At 42.4% G+C, this 24,655-nt stretch overlaps 1 protein-coding gene across 13 annotated transcripts in view; it reads left to right on the top strand.

The window, feature by feature from the left end:
• Positions 1–24,655, top strand: part of ARVCF (ARVCF delta catenin family member) — a 431,820-nt gene that overhangs the window by 45,755 nt on the left and 361,410 nt on the right. The window contains exon 1 of one of the 13 annotated variants that reach the window (XM_074972914.1): positions 23,958–24,013. The exons of the other annotated variants lie outside the window; for them this stretch is intronic. The gene's annotated coding sequence lies outside the window, so the exon portion shown is untranslated. Of the gene's footprint in view, positions 1–23,957; positions 24,014–24,655 lie in introns of those variants that run through there. 13 annotated transcript variants of the gene reach the window in all.

Here is a 24,655-nt window from a genome sequence, read left to right as displayed (position 1 = left end):
GAAAGATGGGTCCTGCAACAAAAGTGGGGATTGAAGTCTCTGGGGCCGAATATAGGAGAGAAACCTGGTTTGGCAAAGATTTTTCACATAAGACAACAAGGGTCGCCAACACCTTGTACTTCTATGGAAGGTCTTCCTGTCTGAGGGAAAGTTGGCCATGGCTGGAAGGAAGAATGACTGGTGAGAGAAACTGTCTTGAACAAAGCCTGTATTTTGCTAGATAAAGTTTTAGACTTCTGATGCGTGTTTTCACTCTGATTTCCTGGTAACCCTTTCTAACTTTATTACTTTTACTTGGCATCACTTAACTTACATGCTATTGTTAATAAGTTTGTTTTATTTCACTATAAACCTACTCAGTGCAGTGTTTAAAGGGAACGGTGCATTCATCCCAGTTAAGCTAATATGCTGTGATGTGTTTTTGTGTCTTTAGAGAAGAACAAATGAACCATATTATTTCTCTGAACTGTCCAGGAGAGAACTGGACATTGCAGAGCACACAGTTTTGGGAAAAATTGGAACTGGAGTGTGTTGGGATCATCCTGCAAGTGGTAACCAATGCTGGTTGAAGACAGAGTAGGGCTGTGGACAGACTGATACGGTCAGATCTGCTGAACTAGGGCTGTTTAGCGCATAGGCACTCAAGGTGTAATCTGTATTCTAGTATGTTGGTTGTGAGCAGCTCAGGTTGAGAGCTATAACAGCAAAGGATTGTGAGGCATCCAGGATTACAGGGCAGGCGGTGGGTGACACAACCCCTCACTGGTCTGGGATTGGACCCGAGAATGTGACACATACTGTAGAAGCAGTTATCAATTTAGACACTTTGAACCATCAGCAGAAATTGTCTAGTTGTTCATGGCAGCTTTCCATGTGGATTGGTGGCTTGTCAGGTTGGTGAGTGATCAGTTACCAAAATTAATATTAGTACTTACTAGAGATAAACCAATGCAAAGAATATATTGTGTCTGTCCGATTTGAACAGCAGGGCATCTCTCTCACTTTAGGACACACAAAAATTGCAGGGCTCAAAAAGCAGGCAATGATGGTTCTTGAGAGGAAGCATGAACTTAGCAGGGCTGGGAGTCATCAGAACTGGGTTATGTTCTTAGTTCTGTCGTTGACTTCCTGTATGAACTTTGATTAAGTCTCTTAAAATCTGTGCCTCAGTTTCCCTATCTGTATAATGAAGCGTCATGCTTTAGACCAGGGGCGGCCAACCTGTGGCTCTGGAGCGACATACGGCTCTTCAGAAGTTAATATGTGGCTCCTTGTACAGGCACCGACTCCGGGGCTGGAGCTACAGGCGCCAACTTTCCAATGTGCTGGGGGAGTGCGGGGGGGAACAGGGGCTCACTGCTCAACCCCTGACTCTGCCACAGGCCCTGCCCCTACTCCCCCCCTTCCCTGAGCCTGCCATGCCCTCGCTCCTTCCCCCCCCCCAGCCTCCTGCAAGCCACGAAACAGCTGATCAGGAGGTGTGGGAAGGGAGGGGGAGGCGCTGATTGGAGGGGCTCCCTGTGGGCAGGAGGCACTGGGGGTTGCTAACGTATTACTGTGGCTCTTTGGCAATGTACATTGGTAAATTCTGGTTCTTTCTCAGGCTCAGGTTGGCCACCCCTGCTTTAGACTGAGGTAGGTAGTCCCGGATTAATCAATTAAATAAATTTATATGAGGCCATAAATGTACATGATGTATACTGAGGACAGTGCCAGATATCGGGAAGGAAGGATGGGTTAGTGGCTAGCACATGGGACTAGGATGCAGGCAATCTGGGTTTGCTTCTTAATTAAGCAACAGTTGTGTTGAGTGACTTTAGACAAGTCAATTAATCTATAGTGTTTAGGGTGACTAAATGTCCTGATTTTTGGGGGGGAGGGATAGCTCAGTGGTTTGAGCATTGGCTTGCTAAACCCAGGGCTGTGAGTTCAATCCTTGAGGGGACCATTTAGGGATCTGGAGCAAAAATTGGGGATTGGTCCTACTTTGAGCAGGGGGTCGGACTAGATGACCTCCTGAGGTCCCTTCCAACCCTGATATTCTATGATTCTATAACAGATTCCTGTCTCAAAGGATTTATAATTTAAAGGCACAAATGAAATACATGATAAAACATAATAGTAAAGTATGGCAATGATAGTTGAATGCTTCATGTATCTTCAGAAGTTTCTCATTGGAGAAATCTTATATAAACAGGGGCACTATTTTAGGCATGTGGAAAAAGGCATGGAGTTGAGCAAGCAATGGAGACAAAATGGTTAAGCAAGAAAGCATGTAAGTGTACATACAACACTCAAGTAAATGTCTGTCCTGCAATTCTTAATAGTTGCAGCAACATTAATGAAAGCTGTATTTGAACAGATCATTTGATTGTTACAGTCATGGTAAAATCAGTATTCATGATCCCAGGCTTCCTTTTAGGAATATGCATTTAATTTATACATTGTAAATAAAGCAACTGCAGGGAAGAACAGGCCAATAGTTTAATAGTATTAACAAATGACTTCCATAGCACTGCAAATTTACACCACATTTCAAAGAGTGAAAAAAGTTCTCTGCCATCAAAGAACTTGGGGATTTAGATTGTAAAATCTAAATCCCCAAGTTTTCCGTGAGATCTCCCTGGGCAGATCCATGCCTGTATGAAGATCATGGTCTCTCTCATTCAGTGGGCACTATGAATACAGAATGGAGAACGTTTGCTAAACAAAAGTTGTAAGAGCTCCCTTTGCAGTTGAGTTTTTATGCAGATGCACACAATCTAGGTAAGAAAGGAAAACATCCTTTAGTTAATTACAGAAACACCTAAGAGGGGTCAGTGTCTTTCCAACAACCTTTTAAACTTGATTAATTGGTAGCAAGAACAGCATTAAATCACCTTGTCATTAATCCTTATTCACCCCACTGAAACTTGACTCTTATCTGTAATTTAAAGGAAATTAGCTTTTAAGGGGACCACTATAGGTAAAATCTGTACAATATAATCTTAACCATTGTAGAATTAACTCACTATATACAAGCCAATAGTAGTTAACTATTAGTAGTAAACAGTTGTCAGTCTGGGATCCCTTCTGGTTCTATCTTGATGACACGGTTGTTATGGATTGACTTTATTGATATTTCAAACAGCACATGGGCTAGTAATAGTGGTTATACAAGGTTTCTTTCATAGAAACGTAGGGACTCCTGAGTCTCTGGATGGAAAGAACACCTGTATGCATGTACTTCTACATTAAAGTTAAACTTGTAAAGTAATGGACCATGCTTAAGGTATCTATTGTTCACTGTAAAAAGAAAAGGAGTACTTGTGGCACCTTAGAGCCTAACCAATTTATTTGAGCATAAGCTTTCGTGAGCTACAGCTCACTTCATCGGAAAGCTTATGCTCAAATAAATTGGTTAGTCTCTAAGGTGCCACAAGTACTCCTTTTCTTTTTGCGAATACAGACTAACACGGCTGTTACTCTGAAAATTGTTCACTGTGTCTTTGCAAAATTTCATGGGGCTGTTTGTGAAGCTTTTTTTAAAAAAAAAATCTGGTAGCTGTTATGGAACTACACTTGGTCACTTAAGTAGTATTTCAACAGTGGTTTGCTTGACTTCATTGGGAGCTCTGCACATATGCAAGAGCTGATTTTGGTCCACAACAGTTCAGTTAATAACAAGGTTCACCATCTTTTTAATTGTGAAGCCAAAGAATTAAAAAGAAAAGAAAAGTTGTTTGTAATTAGCTAAAGAATGTTTTTCTTTCTTAGCTAGATTGTGTGCACCTGCATAAAACCAACTGCAAAGGGAACTCATTACTTTTGTTTAGCAAATGTTCTCCACTCTACATTCATAGTGCCCACTAAATACCATGGGTTAACATTTGATTCCTGTAATTTGTTTTTTACACTAAAAATAACTTGGAGTACTGAAGCAAAGTTTTATTAGAGATTTATCTCAGCTGGAAAGCTCAGATCTGAATCTGAACATAGTTAAAATTTGAGAGTGTTTGGATCTGTGGTTTTGGGTTGGGTCTATCTCTATTTACTGTCAGGTTTCAGAGTAGCAGCCGTGTTAGTCTGTATCCGCAAAAAGAACAGGAGTACTTGTGGCACCTTAGAGACTAACAAATTTATTAGAGCAGAAGCTTTCGTGGGCTACAGCCCACTTCATCGGATGTAGCCCACGAAAGCTTCTGCTCTAATAAAATTGTTAGTCTCTAAGGTGCCACAAGTACTCCTGTTCTATTTACTGTGGTATGACTGAGCGTCAGACTGTCAGGTCCCATAGGGAGCTGCAAAGCTTACTTACATTTTCAGTTTGGTGGCATAGTAGGTGGAATTCTTTAGCTCCAACTCAGGGGTATTAAAGGCTGGGTGGCTCTCTGAGGGGGCGACAAGAAACCTGGGTGAGAATCCCGTTCAAGCTACTGAGTGCATTCTCTTAGGGATCTGCTAGCTGATTTAAAAAATAAAGCAAACTCCAGAAAAGGAGTGAGTGTTTGGACAATATCCTATGGTTTGTGTATCAGGAGGAGAGTAGAGGCAGGGGATGCAATGATGTGGGGACTCAGCCCATTCACACATGGCAAAGGTAAATCATTTTAGCCTGCTGTGATTAAAAAAAGACCTGTGTTTCATATCATATGTGGAGAAGTTAGAAAAGAAGCACAGAATACGGAAAACACACTGGATTTTGAGGAAGATGTATATTGCATTTATCCAGTTCTTCAATCCCAGCAGATTCCAGTATGCTTTATAGAATGTAGAGTGATATGCTACCATAGGTATCACTTCAGCCCCTGTAGAAGGTAGCAATTAACAGCACATAGCAGTGTTTTAAAATATTTTAGGAAAGGAAGTGAAGAGCACATGCCTACTGGAAACTACAGTGGAAAGGTACAGTAGATGCAGTGCAGTTACCCACAATGGAATTTATCAAACATCCTTCTAACAAGTGCTATGGGTCTATTAATGCTCCTTTTACCATATATCTACCATATATCTTAGCTGAAAGGTGGAAGATCCAACAGCCTACTGCCCTCTGGTTTCATAACAGAACCAGAGATGAGAACACTATCCTGTGTGTGTTTGGTGTCCCATCCACATAGTAACTCGGCCAGACCTAGATTAACTTGTCAGTCACAGGCTCACAGCATAATGCCACACCTTTTTCCTTTCTAAATACTGTGACCACTTTTTTGTCTTTTAAGAAATGGAATTATTTTTATGTGCATTTCTAATCAATATAAACACAGAAGGGCTTCTTTTCCATTGTGTTGTGCTTGAAAAAAGAAAAAAGGTCCTCTATCCTTTCAAAGGAAAGTAATTTAAAGAGACTGCACTAACTGTAGCCTACCTCATTTCTGAATAATAATGAGTACAGATTAAACCTTGCATTTAAATCTCAAGATAATCAAAACGTTTGTTATGTCAACACTTTCCTAATTTCTGCATATAGTATGCCTCTTTGGCACTTACGAGAAAATAACACTTGAAACCAGTGGCCACAGTTTTTCATTATCTCTTGAACAAAGTTAAGCTGATGTAATGAATTTAAAATTTATCCAGATGCTGAGAAGCATCTGATAAAGTATGACAATGCAGCATTTAGATTAGAGCTTTTAAACCATGTGAATAAAATAATAAGTGTTTAATGTGACTCTTTTAATCAGAAAGCATAAAATACAGTAGTAATTATTGGTCTACTAAAGTCAAAAGCTAATTGGGACGAAGGGGGGAAAAACCAAAAACCCAAGATGCTGGTATTTTGTTTGGTCATATGGTAACGGCTGGAAATTTCAGAAAAGTTTGAGTTTGTTAAAAGGTAGATTTTGTTGGAAGGAATAAATGCAGCATTGTGTTTGTCAGTTTATTATAACAATGGAATTTCATTCGCACTACTATTCGTTTGCGTTGTGGGAGGAAGAGTAAAATAGATTCTCTAACTTAAAATGTCACTGTCAATTCCAGCTGCTGGAATTCTCTGTCATTTGTTGGCTGGATCTGGGAAAAGGAAAGTGGGGCTATTGGTCAGCCCTGCTGTCCCTAATTGATGCCCCTTGTGGTTTCTTTTTACATCTCTTCCTTCCTTTTCTCCTAACAACCAGGCCCTCACCACATTTTGATGCTTCTCCATCTTTATTTGTAAAATGCAGTTTTAGTCTCAAATACGTAAACCATAGTTCATCCCATGCTTTGATCTCACCTGAATTCCTATAAATTCTTCACCCCCCCGACTCTGCCCTCTTTAGTCTATCCAACATGATGTTAAAATGCTCTTCTTTCCTCCTGCTACAAAACCAAACATTTCCCTCTTCAATTCCCTTGTATTTTTCTGCATAAAATTAAAATTCCTATTCTTTATGACCTCTTTCAAGGAGTTGCACAACTGCTGTGTCTACATCTCGGCCTTCTTTTCCCCTTACTTCCCTGTGACGTTCCCCAGGGTATAATCTGGACTGATGGACAGCTGTGTCTGGGGTGCCTTTTACATTGCGTCGATATGAGAACAGTCACTCCTGGTCCGTTCACATAGCCTCTAGTGTGCAAAATTACTCCCTCCTGAATATATATGAGTGGTTCTAGCCAGCCACTCCTGAATTATATTGCAGAGTGACATCAGCAAACTCCCAGTCCCAGACTTTTCCCCAGAAATGTGCGTCTTGTACTACCCAGCTTTGTCCTTTTAGATGATACAAGCTCATAGAAAGTTCCTCATTTCATTAGTAGAAAATGATATGCACAAATCTTGCTATATCAAATGAAAGCTCCCAAACACTTCAGTCCAAACACACTGGCTTAGATAAAACAATAAAACAAGTTTATTAACTACAGAAAAATAGATTAAGTGATTACAAGTAATGAGACATAAAAATCAGAATTGGTTACAAAGAAATAAAAAGTAAAACGCAAACAAATACCTAACTTAACAAGCTAAATGAACTTAAAGCAAATGGATTTCTCTCACCATATATTCATAGCAGTCTGGCTGGATTCCTTCAGCCAGGACCACTCCCCAGTTCACTGATGTTTCCTTTGTCTTTCAAACATTGTTGATGCGGTGAGTAGAGATAAGTGGGGGAGAAAGGTGAATTGGGGCCTCTATTCCTCATTTTTATATCTTTTCCTCCTCTGAGAATCACCTACGCTGGGGTTCAGGTGACAGCAGGTTTGTTTGCCAAGATGTAAATTTCTTGCTCACACCCTTCTTTCTGTGAAAGAATGGCCGCTTAACTAGGTGATAGTCCAGCTAATTTTTCTTGACACCTGGCTGAGGCGTTAGTTTGCCTTTTTGTCTCTGAGGAACTGGTTTAGGCTGCTTCCCCAGATATGGAATATGCCTTAGTAACGTCATACAGTAGAATCTTATAACTTGACATACAATGTTGCCACAAAAAGAAAAGGAGTACTTTTGGCACCTTAGAGACTAACCAATTTATTTGAGCATGAGCTTTCGTGAGCTACAGCTCACTTCATCGGATGTAGCTCACGAAAGCTCATGCTCAAATAAATTGGTTAGTCTCTAAGGTGCCACAAGTACTCCTTTTCTTTTTGCGAATACAGACTAACACGGCTGTTACTCTGAAACCTGTCAATGTTGCCACACATATTTTACCAGGACAATACTGACCAGTGAATTACGAATTTTCAAATGATACCTCACAAGACATGCGTCTACAAAATTTATCATAAGGGTGCAGGCTGTCACACTGCCACTTGCACTACATCACCAACCAGTTCCCTCTTCAAGTCCCTTGTCATCTTGTCTTTCTCTGCATAAAATTCAAACTCCTATTCTTTCTTACCTTTTTCAAGGAGTTCCATAACTGCTGTGCCTACATCTCAGCCTTCTTTTCCCCTTACTTCCCCCCTTTCGATGGCCTTGTTTGCAGTCACATACATGCTTTTTGTTTCTTTTCATGCACCACATAGGTCTCCAAGGGCTGCACCAATTACTTATTCTCTTGCTACAAATCCCTCCTTAAAACTCACTTCCTACTTTTGACCTCTATTGCTGTGCCCTCCATTCTTCCTCTCTTCTATGGCCTTCCACTTAAAATAGATAACTAAAGAATCGGATCTTACAAACTGCATTTATAATACAATCTGATTTATCTTTATTTGTTGTTTTGACCCTCATCCCTCCATTAATTTGGTTTCTCTTAATTTTCTCTGTCTGTCTAATTTATGGTTCTGAATTTGGTGCACAGAGGAACATGAGTACTGCTCTTCTATTAAAATGGTGTAGCCAAGCATTCTTCTCCACACCCTGCAAACTCAGGTCATTTGGGATAGGGAGCAGGATATGGCCCTGTCTCCTCCTACACCCTAGCTGTGCTTTATGCAGTCTTTGCTGTGAATTAAGCAAAACAACCTTTGCATAAACCAGTCATAATCTGGCCCTTAGATCATAAGCTGTTTTGGGCAGAATTTCTCATCTTACTCCTGTAAAACTCCATGAATGAAGCCGCATTCACAATATGACTGTTGTGCAGTTCCTTATTACCATCCAGTGAAATGTTAAAAACAAACGAAAACATCTGTTAATCTTCCCTTCATAAATATTGCAGTGACTGAAAATGACTTTGGCCTCCTGTGGCTTATTCTCCCTCCCCTCAATTGTGAAGCTTAAAGTATTATCCCACTGCTAGTTGCTCCGTGTATATTGTATAATTTTCTATGTTACTTTTTAGGAAGACCTTTGAATGTAAAAATTTGCTTTTGTTCTACCGCAACCGCTTTTTTTTTTTTTTTTTTGTACCTAAAGTAGAGAATAAAATGCTTAAATCTCTTCTTTCAATGACACCTACGGGAAGTGACTTTTATTATGTGGAGAGGATTCACTACCACTATGTCCTGAAAATCTGTGTTAACAGTCCATATTTGCCACAGCTAAAGAAGACCTCAGCTCTGTGTCTCTAATTAAAGAAGGCAAAGTGCTCCTTAGTACCACAGTGGGGTGTTGGTTCACCCCTGGGGGAAAGAGCGTCACATACCATCAGAATAGTGAATGCTAGTATAATGTATTTGACGTGCTGGTATTAGAAGCTATTTGTACTAATAACACTGCAACCTAAGCAGTTTAAAAATAAAAGTTTACTGTCTCCTGTTAATCTGTCAAGTCTATATTTTGTGATAGATAAAGGTCTAGTGTAACTTTGCATGCTTTAAATGTGGCTTTAGTTGAACTATTGCTTTTCAAAATATTTCCACTTACCTCTGAAGTTATAATGATGGCATTCATTCCATTTGAATATAATTGCCACACTTTGCATTTTATTCAGGTAATGGGATTTAAGCAAAGAATTCATCTTAACTATTGCTTTCCTGCCTAGTGGAACGTGCTGTCTTAGATTCTCCCCACCACCACCACCCCCCGCCGCTTTAAATGCCACCAAGCAAAGAATCAGCATTGTCAGTCATGGTGAAATCAATCCATTGATGCTACACTGTATACTTTGGAAAGGACTGATCTTTACAATATTTGTGAACTACTAAATAGAAATATGACAAGTGTGTGTTTGGAAGACCATCTTTTACTGAAAGCTACCTATGTTTCTGGATAAGGTAACAGGCACAATTTGTAGTTTTTCACATTGTGGTACATTTAATCCTACTGCATATGTGGGACCTTTGCCTAATTATCATCTCTTTGTGCTATTTTCTGATCTGTAAAGTGAGAAAAATACTTATGTCTATGTCACAGGCTTTATTTAATAGATATTTGTCAAGTGTATCGAGATCCTCCAGAGGTTGCATTATTAGTGCTAAGTACTAACAAGCATCTATTCCACATAACATAATAGCAGTGAGTGTCTTGGTAGAATATGAATGGCATGAACTACCATATTGTCTTTCATAAAGTCATACTTAAAACACCTGGGAAGATGTCTCTTAAAAATTAACATAAGCAGCACACATATAATTGCACTGTCAAGAGTTACATGTTACAGATAGGATGATGCATTGTGGGTAACACTTTCAATACCGCCATAAGTCCCATTTTCAAAATTGACTTTTGCATTTAGGCTTGTAGGTCACTTACGGTACTTTTGAAAATGTTATCCTGTATGTCCCTATTGATGTGAACACAATGTATTTGTATCCCCTTGGCAGGACAACGTATCACACTCAGTCTAGTACCCTTTGCCCAGTTGTGTAGATTTGATTCTTGAACGTGGTTGTAGAAGGGCCAAGGTCTACATAGCTGAGCAGAAACACATCTCAGAGTCCTGAGTCAAACAAATAGATCCCTTTGTGGGGTTCAGGTTTACGTTATAGCTTTACTTCTGGAGGCAAAGTAAAATAGCCTAGTAAAGTATCTAGCCACATTCACTTCATTAAGCCAAAGGGTCTTCGAGCTCAAGCTGTAAAATGAGCACCTTCTATATTTCCAGAGCTCCTTGTCTTGACATCTAGGCAAGCTCTTTTTTCTCCCTGAAATGAACTCAGTGCTATCAGTTACCTAAGATGTAGCTTAGGACCATAGGCCTTTCTCCAATTACTTTTAACTTAGGGAGCCATTCCCAGATGGGAGGCAGAAAACTTAGCTGGAAAATATGGCTGCGATTTAACCTTGAATTCTCCATGCTATTGTCTAGTTCCCTTGGGATATGACTGGGGATGGATACTTATCACTGTGGTCTATTTTGTTTAAGAAGGAAGACTATTTTAAATGAAACATCACGACTGGATACGGTTCTTAAAATGGATACGGATACGGTTCTTAAAATGAAAGATGCATGACTCCCATTCAGGGCCATTAGTGAGAATTTTAGGCTTAAGGAACTCTGATAGTGCTTCAGTCCATTCTCCATCCACAGACCTCTAACACCTTTCTCTCATATTCTCTATTCTTCATTAAAGAACAAATTAAAATATATTCAGGTGTAGCTTGCAAACAGTAGCCTTCACTCTTGCTACTGCCCGGTGTTAGCTACAGTGATGAGAATCATCCTTTGATGCCGATGTATTCATGTGCTCTCTGCTCTGCAGTGACACACTGGCTACACTCAGTGAAGAGAGCAATGTGCAAATCAAAGGCAGTGCAGCTGAGGATGGGCCCTGAGGCATCTATGGAGCATTATCAGCTCTTTGCACGCTAGTTAGCCATTAAAGGAGGCTGGGGGAGCAGCGCATACTACTGGGCATAAGGGATGTCATGGCTTTTTAATTTTTTTCTGCCTGGATCAGTGTCTTCACTGGGTGTCTTGAAATACTTGGGTCCCTGGGGATTGTCTCCATCTTCAGCCTTGCTCCTGAGCAATTTCAGTGATACTAGCATCTAGTTTAGCATTGTTTCTTCAAGAACTAGGTCCTTGACTGATTGTAGAGGAAAAACAAAGAGAAGATTGCAAATGGCTTTTCATGCTATTAAAGCTCTAAATAACCTTGGCACTTGGATGTATGTCATGGGAATAAGGGGGAAAGCCTTTGAACCATAAAAAGCTTCAAATACCGCAATGCAAGATCAGGTTGTCATACCAGCCGACTTGTAGCGTCTGCTCAGTGCTAACCATTTACTCTAGTATTCTTACGTGTCATTGAGAGAAAATTGTTAATGGGGTGCTAGGCCACCAGCCCTTCCCTACTGTGTATATGTCTGGTTATTTCACTACTGCCACCCGTCTCTCGATTATTTTTACGTAGCAGTGCCTGTGATTCTGTACTGCAGGTGAAACCTGCCAAGCATATAAGCAGTGCCTTCCCCAATGAGCTTGCAATGTAAAAGCATAGCAGATACAATACAAAACTCTCACAGAATGGTGAAGGTTGCATTATGGCCAAAATGCCAAATGAGAGCAACTACGACTGCCTATGTGACAGCAAATTGACATTAAGGAGGCCAGACTGTAGAGATTAGGTTAGAACATGGCATCTCAAATGGAGGGGCATGACCCACAGGTGGACTGCAGGGGGGCTGATGGCCAGGTAGCACTGTACTCACTGAGAAAGTAGTAATATCCCACATTTGTGAGGCCCCACTAGGAACCAGGGAAGGAGAGTAGCGTCTTAATACTATTTAAAGCTGTTGTAAAAAGCTTCACAAAGGAAGCCAATTGCACCTTAACAGCTACTTCCCTTCCCCTGCTGTTGCCACCACCTTTGCTCCATCCCATCCCCTATGCAATATTGATGCTGTTCCTTAGCCCACCTCTTCTACTGGTGCTGGCACAGCACTCGGCCATAGGGGAATTAAAACACTGCTTCAAGATCCTGCGGAGCTGCTTTGCAGACTCTTGAACCAGTACATCCCCTCATCCAGCACTACTATCACAGGTGAACTTCCCTGGCCAGTCAGAATCACCAGTCTGAACATCTTTCAGTACCTACCATTCCCCCCAGTGACAGCCACACTCAGCAGTTAAACCATCCAGTTTCTATCTTTGACCCCAATCCTCTCAGGACTGCAGAAGATTATAGGTTTGGATGGGCTCCGGCAAGAAAACACAGTGGGCGGGTGGGTGGGTGGGTGGGTAGAAAATGGTTGCAAACTACAGGTCTAGAATAATAGTATTTAGTGTTGAGTTCTGTTCCCCAGTTCACAATTCCAGGCAACTGCACCTATGTTTCCCCTCCGTGGTCCAGCAAGGCGGGACCCACTCTAGGCTCCAGGTTCCTTAGCTATCACCTCTCTTGGGTGGAGATATATGTCTTTCTCCCTTCTGACTGGGGTATTTCCAGGCTGGACAGTTGTGTGACTATACTGTGACATCCCCAGCAAAAGAGTCTGGTTAAGCAGGCCTGTCTCACTTCTCTCCTCGTAGATGGTACACAGTGTAATTACTCAGACAGAGCGGGGAAAGGACCCTGGCTTTCCCACATCCTGTGTGATTGAGATAGTCACTGAGCTAAAAGTTACAAGGGGGATGTCTTCCTCCTCATTCTTTCTTGGAAAAAAAGGCTAATGGGGCTTAGAAGCCTCACTCCAGGAGGCAAAGAGTCCTGTGGCACCTTATAGACTAACAGACGTATTGGAGCATAAGCTTTCGTGGGTGAATACCCACTTCGTCAGATGCATGTAGTGGAAATTTCCAGAGGCAGGTATAAATATGCAAGCAAGAATCAGGCTAGGGATAACGAGGTTAGTTCAATCAGGGAGGATGAGGCCCTCTTCTAGTATTTGAGGTGTGAACACCAAGGGAGGAGAAACTGCTTTTGTAGTTGGCTAGCTCCAGGAGAATATTCATGGCTTTGAATCCCACGTGGAGAGGGGTGCCTGATTTAGGCACCTAAGTCCTTTTGAGGGGTGTAGTTTAGGCCTCTCTCTTCTGCATTTCCTAGTGGCTAGCTTATGCAGCTCTCTGTTCAGGATGCTGGCTTTTGTGAATTCCATCCTTAGGGGCCTAAGCCTGTCCAGGCATTGTGTAGGGAACTCAGATGCCTAACTCAGAGTTGTGAATTCCACTAGGCAGCAGGGCAGCTAGCATTGCAGCACCTAAGCCTCCCTTGTGAATCCCACACTATGATTTATAATTTGTCATCTGAGGACTACTCGTAAGATGCTGAGAGAGGTCACAGTATGGAAAAGATTAAGAAATGTCAGTTTTTTTGACCTCCCATTTAAGCAGCAAGACTGTCCTGTGTAATAAGGGCTATTTATAAATTGCTCTATTAAAACATTCATATCACACCAGAAATGTACACAGCACGTTGCAACACAAAATACAAAAAAAAGCCAATGAAGGGATTCAATGGGACAAGATTTTAACAACTATTCTTGTACAGACTAGAAGGTTTAGAGGACGATATGCTGGCGAAGTGGTCACAATAGAAAGGCAAAGTAATAGGACCCTAGAGAAGAAGAATCCAATGTTTACTGAAGTATCAAGCCATATTGTTGCAGCTTTTCTTTCTCAGTTACAACTAGAGCTAGTAGAATTTTTTCTTTTACATTTTCTTGAATATTTTTACTTTTTCTACTAGCTCTAATTGTAACACTGATACCTGCCATTTCAAGTTTAGCCAGCACAAACCTCTTAAATTGCAGTATCTATCCCAAAAGATCTTGATGTACCAGTTTCTGGCAGAAAGGTTGTAATGGGGAGAGAGATCTAACAACCCAAAGTCGAAATATCATAAGCTCATGTTGGGAGTAAGTAGAGCACAGTAATGGTATTTGGAGTTTATGAAACTCTTCACTTGATATCTATTCCATTAAAGGAAAAGGCTACAAGTCTGTACAAATTATGATTTTAATTTTACTGGTTATGTAAATACTCCTCAGCTGAATACAGTGAATACAATTTAATTCCAAACAGATAAATAAAGTAAAGGTCAACTGAACGTAATTATTCTTTGTAATACTGTCACAAGATACACTGCGCATGCAGGTGCATTCTAAAACTATGAAGTACTGCAGTAAAACAAATCAAAATGGGACTAGAATAGATGTTTTCTGGGCCAATGGCTGGAATGTGCTTCCCAATCACTTTTTATTCCCTTTTTAATTTTGCAGTAAGTTTTTCGGCATTGAGTTTAAAACTGGCAGATGGAATGTTCAAAACTGTGTGGCTGGGCTTTGAAGTGTCTGCTTTCTCCTGTGTCTTTGATGTATTCTATAAGTCTTACATCTGTAAGGCTTACTGCCAAAAGCAATGAAAAGGAAATTAAAGGGACACTCAAGTTAATCATTGAAAAAACGTCCCTTACCTGGCAGAGGTTTTGAAAATGTATCCTGTCAGTGATGATTTTCTGCAAGGATGGCCTCTAGGCTTCATGTGGTATCTTCATGACGTATTTCTTGAATACTTGGCATGTAGGACTTTTCTTCTGCTGCTGAAAAACTGCAGTGCTTCTTCTTTTCTCACATGGAAGATAACAGGAAAACAGATGTACCCATGCAAACTCTTCTGCTGTCTCATGCCCTTGGCTGTTTGTAATATTGTTAATTGATTTATATCTTTGCTGAAGTCCTGCAATATCATTTATTTTTTGAGGTAGGTTGCCCTGTTCTAGCTATCTTTTGGTTTCTTTAGTAGGAACTCCTTAGCTATAAACCTTATAAATATGCCTTTTAAATGTTTTTGGTTGTTTCCTGGGCATAAGTTTTGGTCTAGCATTCTATGTACTCTCTCTGTTTCCAAGTCAGTGCCTGGGAGTAGTTGAAGGAACTGTGAAGTAGGACTTGCTGCATAGAGCCCCTTGGCCCTCCTTTATTGGGTTATTTCACAATTGGCATGGATTTCCCTAGCTTTTTATTCAGAAATATCCTCAGATATGCTTCTTAAAAGCCTCAAACTTGATCATGTTCTGCAGTGCTAAGCTACAGATTCCTGATGGTTTTCCATTCATCTGGGTTTGGGTGATGAGGCTGGAGTTTGTTCTGCATTCCTGGACTTTCTAGACTTTGGAGCCAAATTCCTATTTTAGTTATTTAGTTAAGAGGACATTTCTAAATTGTGGAATAAGGGGGTTCAGTACAGGATCACTTCCAGTCTCTGCCATGACACGCTTCACAAGTCATGACAAGGCTTAAAAAATGGAAAAAACTTCCAAAGAGCTCACATCTCTGCCAGCTGTTGCTCCTGTCCCTGGGAGGAAGTGGAGGAGTGAGTTGGAGGCTCTGCTCCTGCATCTCCACCAGCCACCACTTTCTTTCTCTAAAAGGATGGGGAGTGAAAAATTGGAAGCCTTTCCCTCTGCTGACTGTTGCTTCCTTTCTCTGAGAGAAAGGAGGGAGCATGTTAAGAAGCTCTAACCCTTTGTCTTTGTTTCCTTTCCTTTAGGCAAAGTAAATTTTAAAAAGAAAACTTGGTGGCAGTAGAAGACTTGATACCCTTCTTGTGTTGCATGCGTCTTCCAAGCCATTATTTTCTAGTCTCTTTATTTCCCAAAGCAAGGGATGGAAGTCTGATTATTTCACCAGGCACAAACAAGGATAGATGGGCAGTGTCATGAAATAATTGTTTGTCTTTTCAAAGAGCATAAAAGCCAAATTGTAGAGGCTGGAGTTGCACCTGCTTACAGTAGCTCTGAATTTTGCCCTTAATGTGTCTAAACTTTCCAAGGGATAGGGTAAGTCTACTTGGTAACTCAAATTACTGTGTCTTTAGGGCTTCATTTAATCTGTGTGCCTGGTATCTCCTATTTACTTTAGGTACAAGATAGTTACAAAATAAGGGTCAAATTCTGCTATCAGAGGTGCATGTTCAACTCCCAAGGTTTTTGGTGTATCTGCGAACATTTGTTTTAAGGTTTATTTATAAATGTTATAAGGCTTTTGAAAACAAGAGAAATGGAAATGAAGGAAGGGGCATTTCACAAATAAAATGGCTTATCTTACAGATGGATGAACAGAAGCACCCAAATATTAATTTTTTGTTGCAAGTTCAGTAGTAGAACTAGGCACAGAACTATGGAAGGGTTGGAGCAGACTCTGCACACCCTTCTCTTATGCGAAATAATACACATATTAGGGCCCAACCCTGAAAACATGCACATGAATAATTTACATATTTGAGTAGTCCTACTGAAACCATGAAACTGCTCACATGAGTAAAGTTATGGGCATGTTTGCATGGTCAGGCTTCCCAGGTATAATCTGTCCACTCAGGACAGATTGCTCACAAAAACTATTAAATGAAATAGTCATCTTTGAAAGAGCCTATTCTCTGGCGTAGTTGAAGCAGCGCACCTCACAGGTGATGGAAGATTCCCTTTCTAGGGTTATATATTTGTCTCTTGTGACTAGAAGGTGAGTCACTAGCAGCATCCAAATACACTAACTCTGGTATTTATATGGAATAATCCATAATACAGGTCAGATATTATGGGTTCTAGTTCTGCCCTGGGATGCAGTTCTCATTGAAATCAAGAGTCCACCTCAGAAAATTGAACTTTGTCTTTATCACTTTGGAAGCTCATGTTTGCATCATTATAGGAGGGAATTAAGTATTTTCACCCCAAATTTACAAAAGGGGACACTGAGGCACAGAATGATGCATAACTTGCTACATAAAATGGAACCACAGTGGGGATTAGAATCCAAAAGTTCCTATTTTAGTCCTATGCATAAACCTTAACTCTTTCTTATAAAGAGTTGAAACATTTTAATATTAAAGAACAATGTGAAAGAACTAATTCCAGGAATCTCCCACATCTATTCACTGAGGCCCAGATCCACAAAGATATTTAGGCTGCTTACTTCAGTGAATATCAGTGGAAGTTACGAGCCTAAATACCTTTATGGATCTGGGCCTCAGTCCATCCCTCCCAAAAATCAGACTTACCAAAAAAAAAAAAAAAAAAAACAAACCCCCAAACCCACAACCTTTCTCTTAGCAGGGCTGGTTTTCATGTAAACTCAGGCAAATTGGAGAGGGAGGAATGCCCCTTTCATGGGTTCTTTAGGAATTCTCCTCCCAAGGACCCATAAAAATTGGCAAGGACAAGAAGGATTCATTACACATCTTCCTACATCTCCAAGAGCAGCATAATAAATTCTCTTCATTCTGACCTGTTTCAAAAGAATGATGGAGAGGTTTGATATGCAAAGGTACAGAAAGCAGGGACAGGTGTTTCTGGCCCAAGATTGTTCCCTAGTTAAGACTGAAGGGCTTCTACACACTATTCTCCCATCACCAATTTAAAACGGAAATGAGGAATTTGTTATCACTTTAGTCCGAAAGGAACTTCCTTCTCACACCATGCTCTGATGTCGATGGGTGTAACACTAACGCTGACCTGGGTCAGGTGGCTGGGACAGGAAGGTAAAAAAATCATACCAATACTCCTGTGTGACAGAGTAACCTTTATTGTAATGGGAGATGAAGGCTCTTGGCCCTTTTAGTTTGATAATATTTATTTTATTCTTCTTCGAGAGATGTCCCTGTGGGTGATTCACTCCAGGTCCTGTGCCTTTGATCAGAGAATTTTACAGCAGTGCCCATACGGATTGTGCACGCACAATGCCTGCCTCGTTGTCTGTTGAAGTGTCTCGTGCGCGACCGGGACCCCCACAGTTCCTTCTCAGCCGCCCCATGCCTGAGACAGAACTCCGCAGTCCCATTCATACTTAGTTTTTCAATCAGATTAATTAATAGTTATTTAGTGTAATCCAGTTTAGAGAGTTAGTTCTTTTTCGTACTAAGTTTTCTTTCTTTCTTTCTTTCTTTCTTTCTTTCTTTCTTTCTTTCTTTCTTTCTTTCTTTCTTTCTTTCTTAAAAAAAATATATATATATATTTGACCTTTCAACCCATAGTTAGATACTAGCCCTGTTATGCCAGGCTTACCGGGTTTCAAACGGTGCACTTCATGTAGAGAAGTGATGCCAGTGTCAGATGGACTCTCACAATGTGTCTGCTGTCTGGGTGAATCTCATGTTCTCCAGAAGTGTGTCCATTGCAGCAAACTTAAAGCAAGGGCATGAAGAGACAGGACCTGAGGCTCAAACTCGTTTTCATGGAGAAGTCTCTGAGACCAGCCTCTGACCTGGGACAATAGTCCCTTCAGTCACAGACTCCTTCGCCACCTAGGTCCCCAAAATCGACAGGACCAGCAAAAAGCAACCTTCTGCGTTGCCTCAGAGAGCACAGACCAGTAATAAATGGTCACCAACGAGATCACTCTCATAGGTGCTGACGGCATTGCACCTCAGGATGTACGATACCAGAAGACGGCACGTACAATAGCACAAGATACCACAAGACAGCCGCCATCGGCACCCACCGCCCTAGTACGGAGGTGAACGGCTCCAAGTTGTTGGCCTCCACCATGGTACCGCTGGTGCCTCTGACAGAGATGGCACCGGTGACTGCTCCTGCCTCGCTGCCATTTCCAAAGACCTCTGGAACCCTGGTGCCAACACCAGTGGCATTGGCACCCACACAGCCCTCTGAATGACGGTGCAGATGACACTGCTTCCCACAACACCCACACCATCGGCGCCGTGTCCTTTCCTGCACCACAGAGATTTGCTTGTCTCATCCACTCCACAGTCTCCTCTCTTGGGTACTGATGTTTCCCCGAGACACCGGCTCCACATCAGCATCTATCTCCAATTCCATCGCAATTCTCCAGTGATGAGGATGATGAGGCTCAAGGGTTATTCTCCCCTCACCACTCTTCCCCCCGTTAGAACACCCATGGCCACTGCACCACCCGGGTCTTGATCATCCTATGACCGTGACACCACTCCCTGGTATGGACAGCCGTAGCTGGGACCTCCCATGCCCTATCGGGGACGTTGGTCTTATTGGAGCCCTTGGGGGTCATATAGAAGATGCCACAGCAGATACTACCTAGTCCTCATAGGGAAGTGTCAAAATCCCCACCTCCACCTTCACACAGGGCGGAGAACATACAGGAATAGAGCAGGCAGCAGATACTGCCCCAAGGGGGAGATCAGGGTGGCCCGGGAGGCTAGCGGGGGGCCTGGTGCCGGCAGCAGGAGTTGGGCTTGCACCCCGCACTCACCAGCCCAAGCATGTATTTCTTTTTCTTGCCTGCAGCCCATCGGGCTTGGGCTCAGTCTCTGCAGCAGCAGCTGCGAGCAACCTGGCCCCAGCCTGCTCCGCTCTGCCGGCTCCCGGTGTCGCCTGCCATCGCAGGGTCCTAGCACCCCCCTCCACTAGTGCCAGGGCAGGCTGACCCTGCCCTTCCACCTCAGACAGTCCTTTCCCTTTTCCGGCAGTACCCTCCACCAGCACAGGGGGCCCCCTCACCCCTAGCACAGGTGAGTGCCAGTCAGTAGTCTCCATCATCCCTCGCCTGTTGCCCAGCACTGGTGTCCCCCCAATGCCCCACACCTCCCCCTTGCACTGCCCTTTCTCCCCTCTCCCAGCACTCGGTGGGGTCCTCCAAAGCCAGGGCCAGCCCTTATTACCCCCCTGCCTCAGGGTCCTCCTTGCCTTTCAGCCTTGGGGTCCCCCTCCCTGCAGTACCAGGACCTGGGGTCCCACAACTCTGCTCTCTCCACCACCCACCAGTACTTGGGTCCTCCATCCATCTGCTTTTCTGCCTCCCATCCCCCAGAGAAAACAGCTCTTAGAGCCCCTCCTCCATGCTGGAGGGTCCTGGGGTCCACCAGCACCAGGGCACATATAGGCCCTCCAAGAGCCACCCAGTTCCCAATACATGGGCTCTCAGTGTTGCGAATGTGTAATTACATTAAAAAAAAATCCATTGAGGGTAGCGAGACCACATGCACCTGGGAAGTGAGTTTGCTGCAAGGAAGTCTCCAGGAAGGTGGATTTCAGAATGTAAGCGGTGCGACACTGATCGTCATCGGTGAGTTTTTTTAAAAAATTATATGAACTTCATTATAATTATAAAAAAGAACTACAATATAATATAACAACATTATAATTATACAGCTGGGCACTATCAATATTTAACCTGCAGCCAGCAGCTGCCCTTGAAGTTCACTGTAACCAGATTTCACCTGTATAAAAAAATGTTAAGGGGGGCCCCATACAGGCTGACTTACCCCGGGCCCCACACTGCCTGGCGACGGCCCTGAATACAGGTATCAACCAGATACCCTTCCTACCCTCAGCAGAGACCATACGAGCAGCAACAACAACAGAGGTGCAAAGACAAAGGCGACAATGCCATCGCCCACCATCAGCAACGGCGTCTAAGCCCTTCTTCCAATAAAAAAATTTGAAGCTTTGGTTGAGGGCCTAGAAGACCTCTCACTGGTTCCAACTCACAGTACTATCATCCATCTCTTTGCAGACCGTTTAAGAAGAGAAGGTTACTCACCTTGTGCAGTAACTGAGGTTCTTCATGACAAGTGTCCCTATGGGTGCTCCACTACCCACCCGCCTCCCCTCTACTTTGGAGCTGGATACAGGTTCTGGGGCAGAGAAGGAACTGGGGACAAGGTGATGCACACAACACTTCAACGTACAACAGCGCGCGAGGCAGGCACCTTGCGTGCACATGACCTGTACGGGCGCTCCTGTAAAACTCTCTGAGTGAAGGCACAGGTGTGCACCAACGCCTGGAGTGGAGCACCCCCAGGGACACTCATCTCGAAGAACCTCAGTTACTGCACAAGGGGAGTAACCTTCTCTTCTGAATCTTCAGAATTCCTTGCAAATGAATATGAGGAGAGGTAATTCTAATCCTTTCTAGGTTTAATGTGGTCATCTAACTCAAATGGCCAAGGAGGTGTATATTCAGACTTCTCCACTCACCTAAAAAATGTGAATCGTTGGGCTGAGGATCAGACAGATGCAATCTCAACCCCCAAAACATTTGTTGAGAAAGCCTGAAAATAGAGGTGTGGGGCTAAATACTGAGGCTAACAGAGTAGTATCAATGGAGTTAATTTGCGTGTATATTGGTGTAAATGATGTGATTTCGACTCTTAGCGTGGAATGCCCTTCTCAGCCTTAATATAGTATTTTATATAATATGCCTTACTTTGATAGTTCTGGCTGTTTGGTGAGCCAGAGGGCTACAGACACATTTGGAATGTCTGTGCTTGCTGATTACAAATCTCTGAGGTCCTTGGAAGTATACTATTTATGAGGAAAAAAATCTGGTCTGTATATTTTGGTTTTACCCCAAAGGTTATTCTTTTAAGTTTATTTATCTTGGCAATAATACCTAAAGTACAGAAACCCACAAAAATGTACTAATTCCTTATAAATTAATTCAAGCAAGCACATATGTATTTGTACACTCCTAAGGTGCAATGGCCTTAGGTGCTTTTGTTTGGAAGAACAATGAAACAAATGTTCTGATTTCACTGAGTGGTAAAAGGCAGGTATATTCTCTCAGGATCAGTGACTTATGCTAAGTTCAGTATGATCTTCCGGTAACCTATGTAACATAAACCTTTGCTCTCGCTGGTCACGTAATTAGAAATAAAATCTGAACATATTAGGCACATTTTTTTGAGTGGCCTGTCCCAACACCAAAAGTACAATATGGTCATAATCCCTTCACCAGCATAAAAAAAACAAAACAACAACACTATAGCAGGTATCACCTGGTAGTGCAGTTACGTATACTCTTCAAAGTCCTTTTCTTGGTGATCTTGGGAAGAAATACCATGTGGGATGGGAGCTTTGTTTTTCAAGGTCTGAGTAGCAGGAACTGTGCACAAAGCAAAAGCGTTGGCTTTCTGCCTTGGTCTCTAATTGGGGTTGATACTTGAGGCAGAGTTTCTTCCTGGGACCCTGGAACTGGCAAGGGGAAGAGATTTCTGAAAATTGGGATTTTCTGCCAGTTTTTGACCACCACTGTTTCAGAACTGGCATAAATAAAACCAGAACTTGGAATATATCTGTACTTCATGTCATTGATTCCTCCTTCACTAGGAAGCCCTCACATCTGCTATCACTCATCAGAAGGGCAACCATACTTAGTTCTTAAAAAGACTGAGTAATTAGGGCTGATGTGGATGAAGTGATTATAGCTGGAGGAGTGGAGAGAGATTAAAATCTACTTTCACATCCCAGCCAAAGTGGGAAGCTGCAGCCCAATACCTTTAAGGCCATGCAACTCCATTGAAATCAGTTATTTCAGATTCACAGTGGTATATCTAAGAGCAGGACCTGGTACAAAGTCTTTACTCACTTTTGCAAGCTGTGCTTGAGTCTCCACTGCCTCTCACCTTGCACAGTCAGGTATAGGAGTACAAAGTGGATATCAAATGCCAGCAACCTGATTTGGTAGAGTTTTACAGCCACTTTACACATGTAAATTTTTATGCAAGGTGTACAGATTCATTAGTGATACTTGTAGTGTAGTGGTTCCCAAACTTGTTCTGCCACTTGTGCGGGGAAAGCCCCCTGGCGGGCTGCACTGGTTTGTTTACCTGCCGCGTCCGCAGGTTTGGCCGATTGCGGCTCCCAGTGGCTATGGTTCACTGCTCCAGGCCAATGGGAGCTGCTGGAAGCGGTGCAGGCCGAGGGATGTACTGGCCGCCGCTTCCAGCAGCTTCCATTGGCCTAGAGCAGCGAACCGCGGCCACTGGGAGCCGCGATCGGCCAAACCTGCAGATGCAGCAGGTAAACAAACCCAGCGTGGCCCGCAGGGGCTTTCCCTGCACAAGCGGCGGAACAAGTTTGGGAACCACTGGTGTAGTGAGTTGCTCAGCAGCATTTGGCCCTTACTGTTGAAATTAGCCTATTTAGTCTTATGGAATCTGGAGTTTGACAAAAAAGAATGAATGAACATATTTAAATTCACTTCTGAGTCTCAGATTTTCTCTCGAAGTCAGTAGTTTGGGCAAGGGGTTATTTCTGTCACTGACATCAATCTGGGAAACAGGACTGGCTCTAGGCACCAGCAAAGCAAGCACGGGCGGTATTCCGACCATCCCTTTTTTTTTTTTTTTTTTTGCTTGGGCAGTTGCACTCTTGGAGCTTGGGGTGGCAAATTTTTTGCTTGGGGGGGCAAAAAACCTAGAGCCGGCCCTGCTGGGAAATACTGCTAATGAGCTCCCAAGGGTTGTGCCTATGATTGCTCCTCTTCTCCCGCCTCTGTAGAGCTTCCAGCTATATGTTCTCCTTTCACTGCAGCAGTAGCAGTTTGCATGTGTTTTTTAACTAATGGGGTAGAGAGACTATTGGTTTTTAACAGGCATAAGTGTTAGAATAGCTCCTTTTAGCTATTCTGTTTGGTTGTTGGCAAACCTCATAATGTTAAAATGGGGCATGTGGGGAAGAGGACTATAAAGGGTTCTAAGTACTTATCACCTCTTTACCCAGGACTCTGTTCTGCATTTTCTTCAAGTTCTTTGTGTTTTGGAAGTATGTAGCAGAGATGTTAGACTTGCAAGTTCCCTTTTCTACATAATGGATGAAATTAACTTTGTCAGAAAGGCAGAGTAAAGACTTTGGATGGAATGCAGGAAACAGGGGAAACAAAATCTCCTCCTGCTTGAAAAAGTGGGACCTTCATAGTCAAATACTTTTCAATCTATTATCTGCCTACTTAAGTATTGTAAATTCATCACTTACCTGTATTCTGTATGTAGAGTTCCTGACATCAGAGCTCCAAGAAGGGAGTTGGGCGACAGGAACAGGCGGACTCAAGGCCGGTGCATAGACATAGATCCTTCAGGTGTGTGGTCTGTGTGTCCAGTGTGTTCTCCTCTGAATGTGGGATCTGGAATCTGAACTTGGTATTACTTCTGCTCTAAATGTAGTCAGACTGTGCAGTGAGTAAATTGCAAAGGGATTGTCCTGCAGTTTTCCTTCTCCATTTTCGCCTCACGTAGCCTTAATTACTTGGATTTGCAGCAAATGAATTTATTATTCAACCTGTTGTAAAATTAACAGCTTAAAAGGAGAAGAGACTTCACTTTTTGTTGGGGAAAATGTTTACAATAGAAACAAGGGCTAGCTGAAATTTTCCATTGAAATAACTTTTCTACAGAATTGGTCTTTTGACTAAACCAAGATTTTCATTAAGCATGTGCTTTACTTGGAGAATTTAGACTTTTAATGAAAAAATTGAACAGCAGAAAACTGGAAAGTTTTGGGTTGAAATTTCAAAATATTCAGTTATGCAATGCTGCCATTGGACCTTCTGGGAGCTGTAATATGGGTACCTCCGACCCCATTCTCCTCTATAGGCCAGGTTCCTCAGACAGATTATATCTCCCCATGACATTACCCAGGGTACAATCTGGACTGTTGAACAGCTGTGTCCCCTCAGTTTTCAACTTTTACACTGCTTCACTGTGAGAACTACCACTCATGG

Source organism: Natator depressus, chromosome 15 (genome assembly GCF_965152275.1).
Source record: "Natator depressus isolate rNatDep1 chromosome 15, rNatDep2.hap1, whole genome shotgun sequence".
NCBI classification, from domain to species: domain Eukaryota; kingdom Metazoa; phylum Chordata; order Testudines; family Cheloniidae; genus Natator; species Natator depressus.
This window is presented reverse-complemented; position numbering and strand designations above follow the sequence as displayed.